This window comes from Lucilia cuprina, chromosome 5 (genome assembly GCF_022045245.1).
Source record: "Lucilia cuprina isolate Lc7/37 chromosome 5, ASM2204524v1, whole genome shotgun sequence".
NCBI classification, from domain to species: domain Eukaryota; kingdom Metazoa; phylum Arthropoda; class Insecta; order Diptera; family Calliphoridae; genus Lucilia; species Lucilia cuprina.
Genome location: NC_060953.1, coordinates 59,456,454 through 59,465,219, shown reverse-complemented (window position 1 = coordinate 59,465,219; position 8,766 = coordinate 59,456,454). Strand labels below are relative to the sequence as shown.

Below are 8,766 nucleotides of genomic sequence, written 5' to 3'. Positions count from 1 at the left end.
GTTCAGTTCTAGTTCAGTTCTAGTTTAGTTCTAGTTTAGTTCTAGTTCTAGTTCAGTTCTAGTTCAGTTCTAGTTCAGTTCTAGTTCAGTTCTAGTTCAGTTCTAGTTTAGTTCTAGTTTAGTTCTAGTTCAGTACTAGTTTAGTTCTAGTTCAGTTCTAGTTCAGTTCTAGTTCAGTTCTAGTTCAGATCTAGTTCAGTTCTAGTTCAGTTCTAGTTTAGTTCTAGTTCAGTACTAGTTTAGTTCTAGTTCAGTTCTAGTTCTAGTTCTAGTTCAGTTTTTGTTCAGTAGTAAAACTGAACAAGAGTGTTCTAGTTTAGTTTTAGATTAATTCTTGCCGAAAATCATATCAAACAAACACATACATATTTATATTATTTGAATGAAATCGTAAATTCTCGGTAAATTCTTTTGTACATCGATATTTACTTCCTTGTTGTTTTTTTATTATTAATATAACTATTTCAACTACATATTCTTCTCATATGTCTTTAGATTTTATTTCAATTCATACAATGGTTGTCGTCTCAACAAATAAACTTAATTAATTTGTAAAAAAAATTATCAAAATCAAAACAAGTAGAAAATATTCATTCAATATTATTGTTTATATAAATTAATTTTGTGTTATAAAGATTTATATGAAATAGATGATGCGTCATACGGGTACAATTTAAGGAATGTTAGAAAATTAGAAAAAATGTCACATATAATTGGGTCAAATAATGTTTTAACAAATTAATTGAAAATAATAAATTTAAGAATAACGTGAAATAATTTGTTTAATATAGAAGAATTAAACTTATTTCCTAGATGGTTTTTATAGAAAATATAAATTTATAGAAAAAATCTATTAAATTGCGAATGTTTAATTTTTTATAAATTTATTTTTAAATGTTAAAAAAAATTGGAATTTTTATGTTACAAAATTCTGCGAAATATTTTATTTTATAAAATTAACATTATAGTCTTTCAATTAAAAATTAAATGAGAGCATAAAAATATAATGACAAAAATTTTGTAATAAAAATATCTTGTAATTTATAAAACACTTAAATAAAATACCTTTTTTGTGTTTTTTGTTTCACCTTGAAATGATAAAAATATAATTTTATTTACTTAATTAAAAAGGTGTGTTAATAAGTTGTCTTCTTTGTTTTTAAAGAGAAAATTAACAGAGCACAAAAGAATTTGATACAGAATGAGAAAAAAGCAAAACATAATATTTTTATACAAATTTTAAGATTTTATAATGAAAAATGACAAAAATATTACAAAAAAAATTGTACTTTATATCATTTCCGAGTAAAAAGGTTGCGTTATTGAAATAACAACGATACGTTGTTGAAATAGCAGCAATGCATTGACGAAATGACACAAAACGTAAAAACGTTGCGTTGTCGCAATAAGAACGAGGCGTTGTCGAAATAATGCATTGTCGAAATGACACGTAATGTTATCGAAATTACCAAAATGTGTTGTTGCAGTGACAACGATACGTTGTCAAAATTACAACAATAATTGTCAAAATATAACTTGCTGTTAATAAAGCTCACTTTTTACAATGGATTGTATCAATTTCGGTAATTTTCTAACGGCTTTTTCCCTCTGTAAAGAAATATAAAATTTATCATATAGAAACCCAAGTGAATGAGAATTATACGAAATAATTGAACATAGTTTTCTACTCAAGTCATACATTATGATTTTTTTTTAAAAAATCTAAATAAAATCATAAAATAAAAAATTATTAAGAAACATCAAATAAATTTTGTAGTTAATTGATTAGGACTGCTAAGCAACCAGGTTGCGTTTAATCAATATTTAACTTTTACGATTATTTATTGAATCAAAAATTTTGGCACGTTACTCATAATCAAGTCACGTAGTCCCCCCTTAAAGAAATATTTTTTGAATCATCATATTTATGAACCTTAATATTGAGATTGTAAATTGCTTTAAATATGCAATTTCCCCCAAAATAATATTATACTCTCGCATCATTTTGTGCACTTTTAAATAATTAATTTTTTAATTGAAATGGTTTTCATAGAATAATAAAAATATTTTTATTAAATTTTAAAATAGAAAAAAACATTAAAAAATACATAGATAAATAAAAACCGCATAAAAATTTTATTTACATATAAAATAATTCGTTGGTGGTAAATATTTCTAATTGAAAAATCATTATATTTTGCTTATTTTCATAATATGAATTTGCATTTGTGGTTTAACACATTTCGAGGTGTATTGAACTTGTTGAACATTTGGTTAAATGAAGACTTAATGATTTTTATTATTAGTGTTTTTAATATTAAAATTTTTATTTTTTTTAACAAATTATTTTTTTTTGCTTTAGTTTTATTATTTTTATTTTAGTGATGTCATGCTGGGTTTTGTTAAGTGTTTTTTCTTTTATTTCATATATTATATATTTGTTTTAATATTTTGTTTTTTAATTATTTATTCAATAAACATTTTACGTAAATTGTTGACCCACAGGGATGAGACTTCAACAATAACAACATTATCATCATCGTCAGCATGATAATCATGCTATCTTGTATATAATCATTCATTTATTTCATTTCATCTTTACTTAAACTTTACTTTTGTAAAGCCATTGAACTTTGACTTTATAAACTTGTTGCTGCAACACAACCAGCACATTGTGGCATATAATTCATTTAAATTGTGTAAATTTAAATGACTCTATAGCGAAGATGTTGCTGCCTGTCCAATACATTCTTTTAGTGCATTCTTCTCACTTTGTTTGGATAAAAATAAACTTGAACAAAATAAAATTAAATAACGACCCTTCTTTTAAAAATATATATAGGGCCTTATTCATAACAATTTATCAAAGGTTTATAAAACAATTTTTCATAAAAATCTTTATTCTATAAACCTTTGATAAATTGTTATGAATTAGGCAGATACTCTTTAAGTACTCAATAATGGGGAATGCCTGCTTGTAGGCTTAATTTATGTTTATTGTTATTGTTGCTATTTTTTATTATTGACCCTTTTCTTTATTATTATTGCCTATCATCGGAGTATTTAAAAAAGAATTGAATAAATAAATTTTGATTAAAAAAGGGTTTCTTTAAATTCTTATAAAAGCTAAAGTTGAAAAACGTTTGATTATTACAAAAAAAAGATAAAAACTCTTGCTGAATTGTTATTATAGTTATTTCTTTTTTAATTTCCAATAAATCTTATTAGCTGAATAACAAAACAATTCAGCTGAATTGAGTTTTTAACTAATAAATAATATTAATTTATAATTTTTTGGAAAATGACTTAGCTGATTAGCAATTAAAGCTAGCTGAATATGAAATCACCTCAGCTAATTCATTTAAATAATTAAATGATATGATTTTAAAAAATGCTGAGATTTGCTAAGCTTAATAGCTAAAAAAGTTAACTGATTAAAGTTTTAAAAGGTTAAGTAAATTTTGCCAAATTTACTTTAGCTGAATAGCAAATTAATGAAGTTTTTATCCAACAAATAACTCAACTCAAATTTTTAAATAATTTTAGAACTTGCTTAGCTGATTATAAATAAAAGCTAGCTAAATAACAAAATATATTAGCTGTATAAAGTTTTAAACTAAGAAATAACTTTATTTCAAATTTTAACTAAAATTTGCTTAGCTGAATCTAGCTTAATCGAGTTAAAACTAAATTTTATTACATATTTAATTTCTGCAAAAGTTTTCTTAGCTTTTATCCACAAAATAATTAAATTTCTCAAGAATTGTAGAATTTACTTAGCTGAATATAAATAAAAGCTAGCTGAATTGAGAATTTATTTCATAAAGTTCGCTATTTTATAATATTTGTATGTTTTACTTAGCTGAATAGTAAAATACCTTAGCTGTATACAGTTTTTAACTAATAAATAACTTTATTTCGAATTTTAACTAAGATTTACTTAGCTGAATAGCTCTTAAATCTAACTAAATCGAGTTAAAGCGATAAATTCAGCTTAACTGAATAATTGCAAGTAAAACTAGATTTTATTATTCAATTTCTACAATCTATTCTTAGCTGAATAGCAATAAAAGCTAGCTAGGATTTCAAAAAAACTTAAATAAATTAGTTTACTATTTTGAAGAGATTTACTTAGCTGAATAGTGAAAAAAGTTTGCTGAATTGAGTTTTAAGACGAAATACAATAAATTTAAAGATTGTTGATTATTTTCCTTACTCAATAGGTCAATTTATAAACATTTAAAAATAAATTATTTAGCTGAATTAGCCTGAATAGAAATTTATTTAGCTGAATAGTAAATTTACTACATACAATTTACTTACTATTCAGCTATGATTTACTTAGCTTAATAGTAAAACAAATTTGCTGAATTAGATTTTTTGGAAAACAATCATACTTATTTTGCTGAATTAGAAATAAATTTAAGTTGAATTGTGTTTTTATTTTATAAAACAAATTATTTTACAATTTTGTATAGATTAACTTAACTGAATTATAAATAAAAACTTGCTGAATTGATTTTTCTAAGCTGAATGTAAATTTTTGAAATTGTTTTATTATTGAAATTTAAAATTTTCACAAAATTCATTTGCTGAATTAGATTTGCTTAACATTTGTATAAATATTCGCCTACAAAAATATTTTACTTTCTTTAAATCTGATGCTATAGTGCCACTGTTTAATTAATTATTTTTTTCATTCTTAAAATTACGTTTTAAAAAAATTATGCTAAATTAAGGCAAATAAAGGTGTCATCATTTTTATTTAAAAAAAATGTCGAGTGTGGGCTTTTATTATACATATGGACTACCATTTTTAGTTACACAAATACTTGTATTAAAATTCCCCAAAATAAAAATACGTTTTTTTATTTTCAATATTGATTAACAAATTTTTAAATAAAATATACAAATATTTCCATAAATGACAGCTAAAGAATTAAACTAATATTTGCTAAAATTCTAATTCATGTTCATTCACACATACTAAGGTAATAAACACTAATACACATACATACACACATTGTATAGAAATTAGTGCAAACAAATAACAAATGTCAAAATTCAAATTGTTTTGATTTTATTGTTTACATTTTTTCTCACTTATTTAACAAAAAAGCAAAAAAACTAACAACAACGCAAAGGTAGTCCGTCTGTCTTTGTCATTGATAAACACTTAAAAACTTAAGTCAAACTTTTTGGTTTCTCTTATTTAATTTTTATTTTAATAATATATATTTTTTTTGTTGTAAAGGTTTCGTTTGTTTGTTTATTTTTATCAGTAATTTTTATGAGTCATTGGAATATTTTTGCGTTATTTTTTTCGTATATAATTTTGTGTTGATGATTTTTAATCATTTTCACACTCTTTCCTTTTTTTAGTTACTTAAGAGATTTTAGCTGTTGTGACAAACAAACAAAGAGTTTATATTTAAGAGAAGGTTTTTGTATTCCATTTTTAAATAAATAAAGGGATTTGTTTCTTTTTTTATTGTTTATCATGAATTTACTGTAAACATGGAACTGCATTTAATATAACCATTTTTTTGCGCACATTTTGGCTGTACTAACTATAGTGCTGAATTGGGTCAATGTGTTAAAAAGCGTCAACCAAAAAAATTTTGACATCCTAATTAAAATTAAACTACACTTTACGCTAATGTTTAACACAAATTGAAGAGACCTAAATAAAATGTATGTTTTAGTTTTTAAGAAGTGAATGTATTAAAAAGCGGCGACATTGCCTTCGATGTTCAATTGGATTCATCATTTAGTTCCTTTTTTATGTCAAATAAGTGATCATTAATCTTATAACTGAAGTAATCTACTTTAATGATGAATTTTTTTATTTACTAGAACAGAAATAGAATTCAACTAAAACTAGAACCGAACTAGAACTGAACTAGAACTGAATTAGAACTGAACTAGAACTGAACTAGAACTGAACTAGAACTGAACTAGAACTGAACTAGAACTGAACTAGAACTGAACTAGAACTAAACTAGAACTAAACTAGAACTAAACTAGAACTAAACTAGAACTAAACTAGAACGAAACTAGAACTGAACTAGAACTAAACTAGAACTGAACTAGAACTGACCTAGAACTCGAGGAATGAAGAATTGTGATCCAAAGTTATGAAAACTCTTTTTAATATTTAGTACTTTAATAAATATTTACTTTTTACGCGACTGCGTAAAAACTAGTGCCTCATTGTTTATTCCTTAAACTATTTCCTTAATTGCTAAAATAACATTTAATATAACACCACTCCTTAGAGCACAGAAGCCACCTTAAAGGGAAAGGATTGATTGCAAAGATTAAAACTAATATTAAAGTTTTGAAATCTTAAGCAAAAAATGTTGTAATGATTAAAAAAGTGATAAGATTTTAACACTCCCTAAAAGTTGGCCAACATAATCTTACAACCAGACATAAATTGTACTAGAAGTTACAAAAGGAAAATTAATTTAATAAAAATACATAAAATAATTAAAAGCACTACTCATACCTATAAAAATAAACAAGCCAGTTAACAAACAGGCAGCACGAGTATGTTGTTTAATACCCCTGCCCCAAAGAAACTATTCTTATCTTATCACACAAACTCTAGGCAACATTATCTAACGATAAAAAAAAATTAAAACAAAAATGTTAAAGTGGCGTGAAATTTAACTCTTAATTTAATAAATATAATAAAAGCAACCATTTTCTCTTAAATATATTTATTTTTAACATTACAAGTTAAACAATCACAAAAAAACCCCAAAATAAGTATTGAAAGGTGGCTAACTGGCAAATTGTTGGGTTCTTAACGCTGACAGTTATTTGAAATTGTTTAGTGTTTTGAAATTATTTGTGATCGAAGGGAAAATATAAAAATAAACTTACAAACGTTATATAAAAAAAGAAAATCATTTGAAAATTTTTTAAAAATAAAAAACTACATTAACTAATTACAATTTCTAGTTAAATTAGAAAAAAAGAACAAATTGTTAATAACATTTTAGCAATTTGTTTAATGCATTTTTGTTAAATAAAAAATAAAATAACTAAATACATGACATTACGGGTGTGCCAAAGCTAAACAAAGCAAAATTTTAAATTGTATTGAACTGAAACAACTTAATGGATAATGAAATTAAAACTACAAATACGCGAAAAATTAAAAATGAAACGAATAAGGTAAAAGATATTAGACAAATAAATATAAACGGTAAATTAAAAAATGAAATCAGGTAGTATTTTTTATTAATCACTTAAGAGATCCGCTAAAGTTATTAAATAAAATGCAATAACGGAATTTTGATATGAAGTTGTTTATTTAATGGACTTGTTAAAAGTTGTGTGTTTTTTGTAGATAAGATTGGGGTTGATTTTAAAAATAATATAGTTCTGTGACAGTTCAATAATTTAGATAAAGTAATAATTCAATTTTATTCTTCTGGAGTACTTATTTATCAAAAATGTATCTTTAAGACTTGTTCAATATTTAAATGCACTGAATCATTACTGAAATGGATTCATTACGATATTCCGAAGCGAAAGAGATCATATGTTTAGCCCAACCAGCCACAACACCACATGTTGAATGTTTTTTAGAAGTTCCCCCGGGGCATTTTACCTAGATCAATGAACCCATCTTAATGTAATTGCAATTCCAGAAAAATAGGTCCTACCAGTACCTCTAGTCTGCCGGAACTATAAACTGGTGTTATCAAATGAAACCCAGGTCTTTCCTTGGGGTTGAATCGCAGAACCACATAACCTGGCACTATGGATGGTCAGTTTCCCGCAGGACTATGTCTTGGCTGATCAGTTCGTTGTGGTTCCTTCGGAATCCACGTGGTGTCTGTGTTTTAAACCCAAATTCAAGGAAAGAGTAAGTAGTGGTTAAAATACTGATGCACAGTGAGATCTATATTTTGGGATAAGTTTAGTACTGTTGTCGAATGATAACAGATACCCCGAGAGAGATGTGTGGTTATTTACCGACCGATTTGGCTAATTTTATTAGAATTATTGAAGATTCGGATCTCGCTGATATCTGGGGTCCTCTAAAAACTGATTTCAACAGACAGAGGGACGGACAGACAGACAGACAGACAGACAGACGGACATGGCTTTATCGACTACGGCATCTATAAGGATCCACAATATATATATACTTTATAGGGTCGGAAAATTATATTATAGAAATTACAAACGGAATGACAAACTTATATATACCCTTCTCACGAAGGTGAAGGGGGTATACATAATCACATTTTATAAACATCTACTTTTATTTACAAATATTTTACAAAATTCTTCCAAATTTCGACTTAAAAATATTCAAAAAAGCTGACATATTATTGAAGATGGTTAGTGGGATAATTATAACACTTTGGAGGTCTAGAGCTCTTTTCGATACTAATTGTTAGATTAAGTTAGAATATAAGGTGTAAGCAGTTTAAACATTAGGACAAACAAATTTTCCAAATGAGGCCAATGCCAAACACTTATCACACAGCACTCGGTATATACCACATATTTTTGTTAATAAATATTATTTATAGTTTTATGCAAAAAACAAACAACTTAGCAAAACGTTTTTTACCATAATTACCACAATGCATTTAACAACAAAACTGTAGTTAACAATTTCATTCCATTGTCATAAATCTAAAAAAAAAATTTTCCATATATAGTGGTTTAAACCATATAAGGATTTAAATGCTCTTAACTCAAAAAAAAAAAACAAGATGATTTTGTAATGTTATTTTG

General features: G+C 25.3%; 1 protein-coding gene across 12 annotated transcripts in view; it reads left to right on the top strand.

The window, feature by feature from the left end:
* Window positions 1-8,766, top strand: part of LOC111675850 (supervillin) — a 330,599-nt gene that overhangs the window by 315,039 nt on the left and 6,794 nt on the right. The gene's annotated exons all lie outside the window — the stretch shown is intronic.